The sequence below is a fragment of the Mirounga angustirostris genome, unplaced genomic scaffold, assembly GCF_029215605.1.
Source record: "Mirounga angustirostris isolate CCGP_5_RB_7025 unplaced genomic scaffold, mMirAng1.0.hap1 SCAF_2, whole genome shotgun sequence".
Lineage (NCBI taxonomy): Eukaryota > Metazoa > Chordata > Mammalia > Carnivora > Phocidae > Mirounga > Mirounga angustirostris.
In genome coordinates, this window is record NW_026991710.1 from 150422741 (window position 1) to 150436038 (window position 13298).

General features: G+C 40.8%; 1 long non-coding RNA gene across 1 annotated transcript in view; it reads right to left on the reverse strand.

The window, feature by feature from the left end:
- LOC135363677 (uncharacterized) overlaps nucleotides 1–5125 on the reverse strand; it is a 29736-nt gene extending 24611 nt beyond the window's left edge. The window contains exon 1 of the long non-coding RNA XR_010409644.1: nucleotides 4770–5125. This is a non-coding gene — a long non-coding RNA (uncharacterized LOC135363677). The remainder of the gene's footprint in view (nucleotides 1–4769) is intronic.
- Nucleotides 5126–13298: the final 8173 nt, after the last annotated feature.

The following is a 13298-nucleotide window of genomic DNA, read 5'->3' on the forward strand; positions in this document are numbered from 1 at the left end:
AGAGTGATCCAAGAATGTAATGAACTGGACCCACTCCAGTCATGAATGGATTAGTTAACTAATTAGCTAGTTACTTGGAAACTCAGTGAAGCATTGACCCAGAAGACTAAGCTCACAGAAGTAGGAATGGGTAATGCAGGAAAAGATGCCTCAGGAAAAAGAGAAAGTGAGTGGAGAGGTTCTGAAGCAAAAGCACAGGAAATGTTTGGGGAACCACAAACTGGTCAACATTACTTGAGCTGAAGGCCAGGGAGCAGGTGGGAAGAAATCAGGCTGCCTAGTAGACAGGAGCGGAAGCCTGGAGGGGCCCCTAAACCCTGCGTGAGACGTTACATTTTACACTGCAGGCAGGAAGCAGTTAACTGAAGAATTCCGGTCAAGGGTGTGGGACACAGACTTCTTATGCTTATCAGTGCCGAGCTGTGATTAGAGGAAGGCGAAACTCAGAGAGGAGTGACCACGGCCGCTTGAACCTCCAGTACAGTGTGGAATGGTACTGGTAAGAGCAGCCCTCCTTGTCTTAGTCCTGCTTTTAGGGGAAAAGCAGCCAGTTTTCCACCATTAAGTATAATATTAGCTGTAGGCTTTCTTTTAAAGATTTTATTTATTTATTTGAAAGAGAGAGAGAGAGAAAGCAGGAGCAGAGGAAGAGGGAGAAGCAGGCTCTCTGCTGAGCAGGGAGCCCGATGCGGGGCTTGATCCTAGGACCCCGACATCATGACCTGAGCGGAAGGCAGATGCTTAACCAAGTGAGGCACCCAGGTGCCCCCGCTGTAGGATTTTCATAAATATTCTTTGTAACATTGAGGAAGTTCCCCTCTGATGTGGGAAACAAAGGCAGAAGGAATCGTAGATAAAATTAAATGTCCTTATAACCTGCAGCCCATATTGACAAATACTTGAGATAGGCAGAGTAGAACATTCCTCCACGAAGCTCCCAACCTTCTTAATGTTAATGCCCTGCTAGAGGGAAAAACAACCTTAGCTTGACAATAGCTAAGCCTCCAGGATCCTGTGAGTCTTCTTTAGCATATGAAAGTGCTTTTGGAACTTCCCTTTTCTTCCCCTAGCCCCAAAGTGTATAATCAGTTCCTCCTCGAAATCCCCAGGTGGCCCCTCTTTCTGCCCACGGGTCTTGTCCCTGGGTTTTTTTGTTTTTTGTTTTTTTTAAAGATTTTATTTATTTATTTGAGAGAGAGAGAGAGAGAGAGAGACAGCGAGAGCAGAAACACAAGCAGGGGGAGTGGGAGAGGGAGAAGCAGGCTTCCCGCGGAACAGGGAGCCCGATGCGGGGCTCGATCCCAGGACCCTGAGATCATGACCTGAGCCGAAGGCAGATGCTTAACGACTGAGCCACCCAGGCGCCCCTTGTCCCTGGGTTTTAATAGAACCACCTCTTTGCACCAAAGACTTCTTTCTTGGCTGTCAGCTCTGGAGCCCAACAACACAACTCCCCAAACTACATCACTCTCCATTCCTTTTTTCTCTTTTGAAGAGATTTTATCATGAATGGGTGTTGAATTTTGTTAAACGGTTTTTTGTTTTCCTTTTTGCATGGATTGATATGATCGTGTAGTTTTTATTTTTAGGCTGTTAATAGTACGGATTACATTGACTTGAATATTGAAACAACCTTGTCCCCTTGGGGTAAACACTTGTAATGGTGTATGATTCTTTTTATATAGTGCTTAATTCTATTTGCTAATATTTTGTTAGGGATCTTTACATCTATAGTCACGAGAAATACTGTTCTGCAGTTTTCTTTCTCGGCACTGGCTTTGTCTGGTTTTGGTATCCATATAATACCAACTTCATCGAATTAATTGCAAAGTATTCCCTCCTCTTCTATTCTCCGGAAGAGATTGTGTAGAATTAGTGTTCATTCTTCTTTGGACATTTGGTACAATTCTCCAGTGAATCCATCTGGGCCGGAAGATCTCCTTTATGGGAGTTTTTATTCTGCTTTTTATTCTCTGAGCTCCCTGTGGTTGGGTGTGTGACATTAATTTGGGGAAATTTTCAGTCATTGTTTAAAATATTTCTTTTGTTCCTTTCTCACTTTTCCTTCTGGAATTCCCATTATGTGTGTACTCTAGACCTTTCATGGTTGTTCCATGATTCTTGGATATTCTGGTCTGAGGGTTTTTTTCAGTCTCTTTGATTTTCAGGTTTGGAGGTTTCCATTCAAATAGCCTCAAGTTTAGATTGTTGATTTTCCTCAACCATGTCCTGTCCACTAATACGCCCATTAAAGGCCCTCTTCATTTCTGTTCCAATGTTTTTGATTTGTAGCATTTCTTTTTCATGCTTTCTTAGAATTTCTCCCTCTCTGCTTACGTTGCCCATCCGTTCTTGTGTGCTGTCTCTTTTACCCATTTGAGCCCTTAGCATATTAATCATAGTTCTTTTAAATTCCCAGTCTGATAATTCCAACATCCTCGTCATAACTGAGTCTGGATCTGATGCTCTCTCCACCTCTTTAAACTGTGTTTTATACCTTTTAGTATGTCTCTTAATTTTTTGATAATTGAACATGAAGTACTGGGTAAAAGGAACTGCTGCAAATAGGCCTTTAGGAATGTGCTAGAAAGGTGTGGGGGAGGGGGAGTGTTCTGCAGTCCCGTGAGTAGGTCTCAGGTTTATCATGAGTCCATACCAATGCCTGTGAACTTCGCAGAAGCTTCGTAGTCCTACTGATGTTGTTTTGGAATATAGGTGAGGTTTGGTGCGGTGAGGTCCAGAGCTGATGGCCAAGAAAGAATTCTTGAGACGTCTTTGGTGCAAAAAGGTGGTTTTATTAAAGCACGAGGAGAGGACCCAAGGGTAGAAAGAGCTGCTGCACCAGGGTTGTAAGGGGTGACTGATTATATACTTGGAGTTGGGGGAGGTAAGGGAAAAGGGAGGTGTTCAAAAGAACTTTCAAATGCTGAAGAGGACCTACAAGACACTAGAGGTCTTGCCATTGTGGAGCTAAGGTTGTTTTTCCCTCTAGCAGGGCATTAACATTAAGACAGTTGGGAGCTTCCTGGAGGAACATTATACTCTGCCCCATTCAAGTATCCGTCAATGGGCTGCAGATTATAAAGACATTTAATTTTATCTACACTGCCTTCTGGAAGTTTGGTTATTGCTAAGAATGCTTTTTCCCAGTAAATCACTAAGACATTTGTAAACTGAGGGAGACTCCCGTCTTGCAGGACTATAATCTCTATAAGTTAACCGTTTGCTTTTCCTTCCCTTCACTTTAGGGCAGCCAGGAGTGCCTGCGGAATGTCGCACAGACCCCACCTGGGAGTGTGGGGTGGCGGGGAGGCATGGCGGGGTGTAGGCTTGTGCTTTGTCCTCAGCCGACCTTCTGCTCCCTCATCACCATGCCCCCGGCCCCTTGGGTGGGCCAGGACGGCTCAAGTGGGCTGGAGCTGGGTGTTTCCTTTCTCTGTGGAAGGCTAGAGCCAGGGCACTTAGTTGACAGAACCCGAGCAGGTTTCTAACCGGTTTCTCCTTGTTAAGAAGAATAGGGGGCGCCTGGGTGGCTCAACTGGTTAAGCGACTGCCTGGGGCTCAGGTCATGATCCTGGAGTCTGGGGATCAAATCCCGCATGGGGCTCCCTGCTCAGCGGGGAGTCTGCTTCTCCCTCTGGGCCTCCCCCCTTTCATGTGCTCTCTCTCTCTCAAATAAATAAATAAAATCTTAAAAAAAAAAACCAAGAAGACTAGAACCCTCTGGCATATGTCAAATTGGTCCTTTCTCCCCTCTTCCTGCCAGACCACAAGGGGATTTTTTTTCTAATGTTCATGTGAGAACCTCAGTCAAGCACCTGAGTAAAATTCACTGAAGCGTGGGGCCCCCTTGATGATGAAGTCTCCCTGGGGTTTCCCATCTCCAGCTCGTCCATGCTGATCAGTCCAGCATGGACTCATCAGTCCCCGTGCAGGGTTTCTCCAGTTTTGGAGGCGGCAGTTTGCCCTGTGACCTCACTTCTCTGACAGACCCTGAGAGTTGTTGATTTTTCAGTTTGCCCAGCTTTCTTTTTTTTTTTTAAGTAGGCTCTCAGGATTCTGAGATGGAGACCTGAGCTGAGATCAAGAGTCGGACACTTAACCGACTGAGCCACCCAGGTGCCCCAGTTTGCTCAGCTTTTTAGTTTTTGTTAGGACAGAGTGATGATTTCCAGCTCTCTCAAAAAAAAAAAAGAAAGAAAGATCAGTTAAATGTATTTTTAAAATTTCTTTAAATTTGTTTTTAGAAACACTTATCTTTTTTTTTAATTTAAAATTTTTTTAAGTTTTTATTTCAATTCCAGTGAGTTAATGTAATATTAGTTTCAGGTGTGCCATATAGGGATTCAACACTTCCATACAACACCGGGTGCTCGTGACAAGTGCACTCCTTTATCTCCATTGGCTATTTCTTTAATACCTCCCTCTGATCCATGGATTATTTATAAGTATGCTGTTTAGTTTCAAAGTGTTCAGATATTTTCCTGTTATCATTCTGTTACGGATTTCTACTTTGCCTCCACTGTGGTTGAAGAACACGTTCTATATGATTTCAGTCCATTTGAATACGTTGAGGTTTGCTTTATGGCCCAGGGTCACGAGGATGCTGTGAAGGCGCACACACGAGGTGTGTCTTTCCACAATGTCAGCTTTATTCACTCATAAAGCAAAGTTAAATCACAATTATAAAGCAGGTTCAGGATTCCAAACTCAATGATAATTCACCAGTCTAAGAAATACAAGGCCAAAAGCAAACCCAGGGAACTCACCAGTATGTCATTGCTCAGATCTCAAGTTCCCAAGTCAGTCTTCCTTCTTCTCTACAACTTTCAGAGCCATCTTATGTTTATTTTAGATACAATGTTCAGGGATCTCTGTTGCACTAGCAGAAAGAATAGGGAAAAGTGCATCTATTCCATCTCCTGGAAAACAGAAGTCTTTATATGTTTTAATGCTGTTGTGAGAAACATAGGCAGAAGAAAAATTATTGAATTTCCTTCTACTTAGAGCCCACTGACAAGTTCTTGAAACAGGCAGAGTGACATTCCTCTAGGGACTCAACTGCCTGGATGTTGATACTATGCTAAGGGCAAAAGGCAATCTTAGCCTTACCCCTAGGATCCTGTAAGTCTACTTTAACATATGGAAATTCCTTTGGAAACTTCCTTTATCTCTACCCCCCCCAGATACCTGTTGGCAATCATCCCCCAAGCATCTGTCCTACATCATCAAATACTAATTTTGTGCCTCCTATGGAAAGAAAATGATAAAGTATGTGTTGGCAGAAAAGTAGTCCCTGATTACATGGGATTGGCCATCCAGCGGAGACATCTTCAACAGGTAGTGTTTCTAGTAGTAGATGTGAATTGTCATAAAGAAAATGTACCTATTATAATATTACACAGTTGATCTTTTAGATCTATATTAATGGAGGTGACTGAAAGCCTTCAATGTAACAGTGAAATCAAGAGAATTCTTTCATGAAAACTGGTTGGCAAACAAAACAGAAAGTCATATGACAGTACTTTATATATGGCATTGGAATGTTTCAGTAGTCATTTTTACCCATTGTGTTAAACTAGTATTGATGTAGGAAAGACGTTAGAGTTCGAAGCTGATCGCCAAGAAAGACTTCTTGAGACGTCTTTGGTGCAAAAAAGTGGTTTTATTAAAACATGGGTACAGGACCCGTGGGCAGAAAGAGCTGCACCGGGGTCATGAGGAGTGGCCCATTATATACTTTTTTTTTTTAAGATTTTATTTATTTATTTGAGACAGAGAGAGAGAGAGAAAGAGAGAGAGAAAACATGAGTGGGGGAGGGGTAGGGGAAGGGGGGAAGCAGACACTCCACTGAGTGTGGAGCCCTACGCAGGACTCAATCCCAGGACCCTGAGATCATGCCCTGAGCTGAAGTTAGAAGCTTAACCGACTGAGCTACGTAGGCGCCCCTATACTTTTAAGTTGGGAGGGGTTTAGGGATAGCAGAAGTCTCTGAGGAATTTTAGAAACAAGGTTTCCAGGACCTTGAGGGGGCTAGCTATTGTTGGGAAAAGGTCATTTATTACTGTCTAGTAAAACCTGAGTCATGAGACCCTTCAGATGTATATCAGTGGGTCATATGCTTGGGGGATGATTGCCAACAGGTATCTTCGGGGGTAGAGATAAAGGAAGTTTCCAAAGGAATTTCCATATGTAAAAGTAGACTTACAGGATCCTAGGGGTAAGGCTAAGATTGTCTTTTGCCCTTAGCATAGTATCAACATCCAGGCCCTAGAGGAATGTCACTCTGCTTGTTTCAAGGATTTGTCAGTGGGCTCTAAGTAGTAAGGAAATGTAATAATTTTTCTTCTGCCTGTTTCCCACATCATTTGATTAATTGAATTCACTCTTTTCCTACAACCACAAAATCTATGAGGTTCAGAATTCTCCTTTAATTCCATTATTTGAACTTCTCTAATAAATTTAGCCTTTTGAGCTTTAAAAGGAAAAAAATCAACTTTCTCGCACAAAACCACATGACACATATTTAAAGGAAAAAGAAAATAGAACATTCTTTGGTTCACTGATTAGAAGAATATTGACTTGCTTTTTGAAAATTTCCTTTTTGACATCGCATTAATTTTAATAAATTTCAAACCAAAGTATATGACTTCACCTTCCTCAAATCTAGGCTCATTTGTGATTCCCTTCTTTCATTATGATCTATAATATTGTATAATACTACCTCAGTTTTAAGCACCAGAAATCAATTTTGGCTTATTTTAGCTGAAAAGAACTTATCAGAAGAATTTTGCACCGCCGCCCCCGCCCCCACACACAAAAAGGCAGTTCCAGATGGCTTCATTGGTGAATTCTTCTAATATTTAAGGAAAAAAAAATAACACCAACATTACACAAACAGTTTCAGAGAATAGGAGAATATCAAACAGCCCTCAATTCATCTTAAGAGGCCAACATAGGGCACCTGGGTGGCTCGGTTGGTTAAGCGACTGCCTTCGGCTCAGGTCATGATCCTGGAGTCCCGGGATCGAGTCCCACATCGGGCTCCCTGTTCAGCGGGGTGTCTGCTTCCCCCTCTGCCCTCTTCCCTCTCGTGCTCTCTGTCTCTCATTCTCTCTCTCTCTCAAATAAATAAATAAAATCTTAAAAAAAAAAAAGAGGCCAACATAATTTTGATAACAAAACCTAATGAGGACATACAAAGAAAGAAAATTATAGACTAATGTCTCTCATCAACATAGATGCAAATATCCTAAACAAAATATTAGCAAATCAAATCCAACAATGTAGAAAAAACTAGTATCTCTAGGAATGCAAGTTGATTTAACTTTCAAAAATTAATCTGTGGAATCTGACACATCAACAGAATAAAGGAAAAAAATCATGTGATTGTTTTAATAGATGCAGAAAAAACATTTGATAAAATTCATAGTAAGAACATTTACAGCAAACCAGAAATGAAAGGGATTTTCTTTAATCTAAGAAAGGATATCTATAAAAAGCCTACAGCAAATATTATACTGAATGGTGATATCTTGAAAGCCTTCCCACTGAGATGGGAAAACACAAATGTGCTTACGGGTATCACTTCCATTCAACCTCATGCTCAAAGTCATACCCAGTGCTAAAATGCAAGATAAAGAAATGCATGGAGATTGGAAAGAAGGAAACAAAATTGTCAAGATTCACAGGTGACATGATTTTTTAAAAATAGGACATCCAAAAAAAACTATAAACTATAGAAATTAATAAGGAATTTATACAGGCCAATGTACAAAAGAAGAAAAAAAACCAAAATATTTTAAAGATACTATTTAAATAGCACTGAAAAAAAATGAACTACCTAGGAATAAATCTAACAAATGATATGTAAGTCTTCTCTGTGCGTAAGAAAAGCAGATATTGAGAAAATTGTAGAAAATGTAAAGAAGTTGGGAGATGGGCCTTGTTCATGGATTTAAAGACTCAATTATAAAGACATCAGCTCTCCCTGAAATTAATCTATAGATGCAATGTAGTCCCAATAAAAATCCCAGCAGAGATTTTGAGGAAACTAACCAGATGATTTTTAAAAATCCTATATAAATTCAAAGGGCCAAGAATAGCCAAGGCACTTTTGGTTTATTTATTTATTTGTTTATTTATTTATTATTATTTTCTTTAGTAATCTCTATACCCAACGTGGGGCTCGAACTCACGACCCTGAGATCAAGAGTCCCATGCTCTTTGGACTGAGCCAATCAGGCACCCCTGGCCAAGGCACTTTTGAAGAAGAAATGTTAAGGTGAGAGAGGCTTTGTCTGTCAGATTTTCTTTCTCAAGACTTTTTATAAAGCTCAAGTAATTCAGACAGTGTGGCATTAGTGTAAGAATAGACAAACAGACTAATGAAACAAAATGCAGAGTCCAGGAACAGATCCACACATGGACAGTCACGTGATGGATGTGCGTAGTGGGGAAAGAGAGGACTTTCTGGAACGTGGTGTTGGATCAAGTGGATATCCACAAGAACAGTGTCTCTTGAGCTCTACCTCTCATCGTACACACATTAATTCCAGGTAGATTGTAAATCTAAATGTGAAAGGTGAAACACTAAACCTTTTAATAGATAACAGAGATTATTTTCATGACTCTACGGTAGGTAACGAATTTCTCAAGGAAGACACAAAAGCCCTGGCCACAAAGGGCATGTTTGATGAGCAGGACTTCATCAAACTAAGAACTTCTGCTAATCAAAAGATTTCATCAAGAGTAAAAAGTCAACCCATAGAGGAGGAGAAGACATTTTTAATACATATGCCTAACAAAAGTCTTACATTCAGAATATCTAATACCTAAATAGCTCCTGACGATTATAAGAAAGACAAGACAACACAATAAGAAAAGAGTGGGCAAATCCCTTGAGCAGACTTTTCACAAAAGAGGATATCCCAAAAGGCCAACAAGCATATGAAAAAGTATGCTTCTGCATCAGGGATATAAAAGTTAAAATCAGAATGCAACTGCAGTATGTAACCACCAGAGTGGCTAAAATGTAATGAGAAGAAAACACCAAGTACTGACAAAAATATGGAGCACTTGGAATTCTCCAACTCTGCTGACAGGAATGTGAGTTCACACAAACACTGTTGGTGTAGAGAACACTGCCCCCCCCACTCCCCTGCTGCCAACATTTGAATTGGTTTTTCATATGCACTCCTGATGTCCCAGCAATTTCACACATAGGGATAAACCCATATAAATGCATGCATGTGTGTATTAAAAAACACTTACAAACATGTTCAAAGCATTATCCATAATGGTCCCAAATTGGAAAAACCCAAATGTCCACCTAAAGGCAAACAGATTATGGTATATTCTTATAATGCAGCAATAATTTTAAAAAGAACATTATGTTCAGCAAAAGCAGCTGGACACAAACTTGAATGTATTGAGTGATTTTGTTTACGTGAAGCTAAAAAACAGGCAAAACTAACCTATGATAAATCCTAAACAGTGGTTTACCTTTAGGGGTGGGGCCAGAAGGGAATCTTCTGGGGTTCTGGAAATATTCTATATCTTGATTTGGGTGGTGGTTCCATAGGATATGTGTGTGTAAAAATGTATTAAGCTCTAAGAAACTTAGCAAGAGTTCCTTAAAATTAAAAGCTTCTGCTCTGTAAAAGACATCGTCAGGAGAATGAGATAACAAGCCAGAAACTAGGCAAAAATATTTGCTGGGCATCTGGGTGGCTCAGTCGGTTAAGCCTCTGACTGTTGATTTCAGCTCTGGTCACGATCTCAGGGCTGTGAGCCTGAGCCCCATGTCGGACTCTGCACTGAGTGTAGATTCTGCTTGAGATTCTCTCTCCCTCTCCTTCTGCCCCTCCCCCCTCCACTTGCACATGTGCTCTCTCTCTCTCAAAAAGAAGAGAAGAGAACAGAAGAGAAGAAGAGAAGAGAAGAAGAGAAAAGATTTGTAAAAGACATATCTGGAAAAAGATTGTTATCTAAAATACACAAAGGACACTTAAAATTCAACAATAAGAAAATGAAAAACCCAATTTGAAAATGGACAAAGACCTGAACAGTCACCTTACTGAAGATACAGATGGCAAATAAGCATATGCAAAAGATGCTTAGCGCCATATGTCGTTAGGGAATTGAAAAGCAAAACGACAGTACCACTACACATCTATTAGAATGGCCAAATTTCTTTTTTTTTTTAATTTTTAATTTAATTTAATTTAATTTTATTTTATTTAAGATTTTATTTATCTATTTGACAGAGAGAGACACAGCGAGAGCAGGAACACAAGCAGGGGGAGTGGGAGAGGGAGAAGCAGGCTTCCCACGGAGCAGAGAGCCCGATGTGGGGCTCGATCCCAGGACCCTGGGATCGTGACCCGAGCCGAAGGCAGACGCTTAACGACTGAGCCACCCAGGTGCCCCTAGAATGGCCCAATTTCTAAACACTAGCAACACCAAACGCTGGAGCGACAGGTACCCTCATTCATTGCTGGTGGGAACTCAGAATAGTACAGCCATTTGGGAAGACAGTCTGGCAGTGTCTTACAAAACTAAACATATTCTTACCAAGTGATCCAGCCATCTCATGCCTTCGTATTTACCCAAAGGCATTGAAAACTTAACATCCACACAAAAACCTCCTCAAGGATGTTTATAGCACCTGTATTCATAATTGCCAAAGCTTGGAAGCAACCAAGATGTCCTTCAATAGATGATTAGATAAACTGTGGTACATCTAGACACGGAATATTATTTAAGATGAAAAACAAATGAGCTATCAAGCTGTGAAAAGACATGAAAGAAACGTAAGCACGTATTACTGAGTGAAAGAAGCCAGTCTGCAAAGGCTACACACTATATGATTCTAACTATATGACATTCTAGGAAAGGCCAAACTACGGAGACAATAGAAAATCAGTGGTGTTTGGGCCCGCCCAGGGATGCAAAAATTAAAAAAAAAAATAAAGAATCAGTGGTTGCTAGGAGGGTGGGATGATTCAGTGGAACACAGGGTTTTTAGGACAGCGAACCTATTCTGTATGGTACCATAATGCTGTATGCCTGTCATTATATATTTGTACAAACCCATAGAATGTACAACGCCCAGAGTGAACACGAATGTACACTATGGATTTTGGGTCTTTATGATGTTGTCAGTGTAGTAGGTTCATTGATTGTACCAAATGTCCCACTCTGGTGGGGGGAGTTGATAATGGCGGAGGTTGTGCATGTTGGGGGCCAGGGTGTCTACGGGAACTCTGTACTTTCCACTCCACTTTGTTGTGAATCTGTAACTGCTCTAAATAATAAATTCTATTAAAGTGATTGAAACAATGTTATTAAGCTCTATGAAAAAGCTCTACACCCTCTGCCTGTAGAATTTGTGCATTCTTGTGCATATATATCTCAATAGAAATTAGACAAAGAAATAAAAACCATAATGAGATCTTACTAGTCATTCACCAGAATAACTGAAATTGAAGAGTCTGCCAACACTAAATGTTAGCAAGGATGTGCAGAACCCGCATACTGTTTGGGGCACTGTTAGGGAACACCAAAGGTGAACTTACACTATGACCCAGCATATGCTACAGACCCTAGGCCTACACTCAATAGAAATGCAAACTTACATTCACCAACAGGCACATAAAAGAAAGCTCATGGCACCCCTATTCATAATAGCCCCAAACTGGAAATAACCCAAATGTCCATCAGAATTAAAATTGATTTTTTTTGATGGGGGGGATTAAACCACCAGCAGTTTTAATGGTCTGGTTTTCTCCCTCATGTTTCCCCACTGTCATTATTATTGCTGTAAAAATAAAGGATTCCTGAGAGCCTGTCCTCTCCTCTCCCTTGGGACCCCCTTGACAGGCCTCATCCCCATCACCCCCGCCCCTGGATTTCTGGAGGAAAAAAAAACAAGTGCAAGGCACCGCGGGGGTGTGGGGGGCGCTCGAGTGCCAGGGAGCCTAGGGGGTGGTGCAGGGGCAGGGGCAGGGCCAGGCCCGCCAGGTTGAGGGGAAATGTCTCTAGATCTAGCAGGCTTAGGAAACTCCTTTCTCCCATCCACAGATCCACTCTCGGGTCTGCAGCAGAAGGATAATTCCTGTTGGGCTCAGAAAGGAGGAATGGAGGACCCACTCTACTAGGACCCAAGGACCAAATCCAAAGTGGGGAGGGGCGGGGAGGCTGCAAATCACTATATTCCTCAAAAGCCTGTTATCTTTGGGGAAAATTGTTTTTTTTTTTTTTTTATGCTGATATTAACATGCACTGGAATACTATACAGCAGTGAAACAAACATGTCTACACACAATGGCATGGATGGATCTCATGAATATCATGTTGAACAAAAGAAGCCAAAAAAAGGATTCTGTGATTTTATTTATGTAATTCCAAGACAACAAAACTTATCTATAGTGTTAGAATTCAGGATGTTGTTGCCTTTAGGATAAGATTGGTAGTGATAATGAAGGGGTATGAGAGGGGTTCTGGGAACTCACATATTTTATATCCTGATTCTAGGTAGTGGTTGCATAGGTTTACATATCTCTAAAAAGGCATCCATCGGTACACATAAGATTTGGATACCATGTTATGTTATACTTAGGTAAGAAATGTTTAAGAATTTTGGGATCTAGTAGGATTACACATGCATTTACATTCACTAGAATCGATGGCAACATGTGACACACAAGTGAATAAAATAAAGGGAAATAAGATTGTAAATATGCACACATCTTTTAAGTAGAAAGGGGGAAAATACCAAACAATATTTTTAAGTTTCTATGGGAATAGGAGAAGTAGAAGTGATAGATTTTTTTTTTTTTAGACTTTATTTATTTATTTGACACAGAGAGGAAGCACAAGCAAGGGGAGCAGCAGAGGGAGAACAGGCTCCTTGCTGAGCAGGGAGCCCAATGTGGGACTCGATCCCAGGACCTTAGGATCAGAACCTGAGCTGAAGGCAGCCACTTAACCAACTTAGCCGCCCAGGCGTTCCAGGATAGATTTATTTAAATTATGAAGTCATTCTGGGTTTCCTGATACTTACTGTGAAAAATGATAGCAAAACAGAAGCATTTACTGAGTATTAAAACATAAAATAAAGAGCATTGTTTTTTTTTGGTGCAAAGGAGTCTTTCTAGGGAATTGTAAATTGTCTTTACTGAAAGGAAATGTTGAAAAAACAGTTTCTGTACAATTACCTAAACTACTAGCTTGTGACCAGAATTCAACATTAACAGGGACAGTTTTTAAGTCTTTTATTAAAACAGATTCTTAA